Genomic DNA, 741 nt, shown 5'->3' with positions numbered 1-741 from the left:
GACTCCTGTAAAGTGACCCATCCTTCTTCCCTCGTCACCTGGTTCTGCTCCTTTGCCTTGCAATCCTTCTCAGCACCTGGATTTACCCTGTTGGTTCACCTCTTCACTGTCTGCCTTCTCCACCAGAATGCAAATTCTCTGTATTGGGTTAAATAGTGTCCCCCACCCCTGAATTCATACCCACTCAGCAGCTGAGAATGTGACCTTATTTGGAAACAGGGTCTTTGCAGATGTAATTCATTAATATGAGGTCATATTAGAATAGGGTAAGCCCTAAATCCACTGACTAGTGTCCTTTGAAGAGAATGTAAATTTAGACACAGAACCACAGGGAGAAGACAGCCATATGAGGACAGGGGCAGAGACTGGAATGATGTGTCTGCAAGCCAAAAATGCCAAGGACTGTGGCAACCACCAGAAGCTAGGAAGAGACAAGGAAAGATCCTCCCCTAGTGCCTTCAGAGGGCATGTGGCCCTGCAACACCTTGATTTCAGACTTCTGGCCTCCAGAACTAAGAATAAATTCCTGTTGTTACGAGCCACCCAGTTGGTGGTACTTTGTTACAGTGGCCACATGAGACTAACACATTTCCTGAGGTGGGAACCTCATGGGTCTTTGTTATAGACTGAATCATGTCCCCCAGTAATTCATACGTTGAAGCCCTAACCCTCAATGGGATGGTATTTAGAGGTGGAGCCTTTGGGAGGTCATTAGAGTTAGATGAGGTCAGGAGGGTGGGG

At 47.1% G+C, this 741-nt stretch overlaps 1 protein-coding gene across 1 annotated transcript in view; it reads right to left on the bottom strand.

Annotated features, from left to right (window-relative positions):
• SDK2 (sidekick cell adhesion molecule 2) overlaps window positions 1-741 on the bottom strand; it is a 119,122-nt gene that overhangs the window by 86,938 nt on the left and 31,443 nt on the right. The gene's annotated exons all lie outside the window — the stretch shown is intronic.

Source organism: Galeopterus variegatus, unplaced genomic scaffold (genome assembly GCF_000696425.1).
Source record: "Galeopterus variegatus unplaced genomic scaffold, G_variegatus-3.0.2 Scaffold1283, whole genome shotgun sequence".
Taxonomy (NCBI): domain Eukaryota; kingdom Metazoa; phylum Chordata; class Mammalia; order Dermoptera; family Cynocephalidae; genus Galeopterus; species Galeopterus variegatus.
The sequence above is the reverse complement of the archived record's forward strand: the minus strand, read 5'-3'. Positions and strand labels throughout refer to the sequence as shown.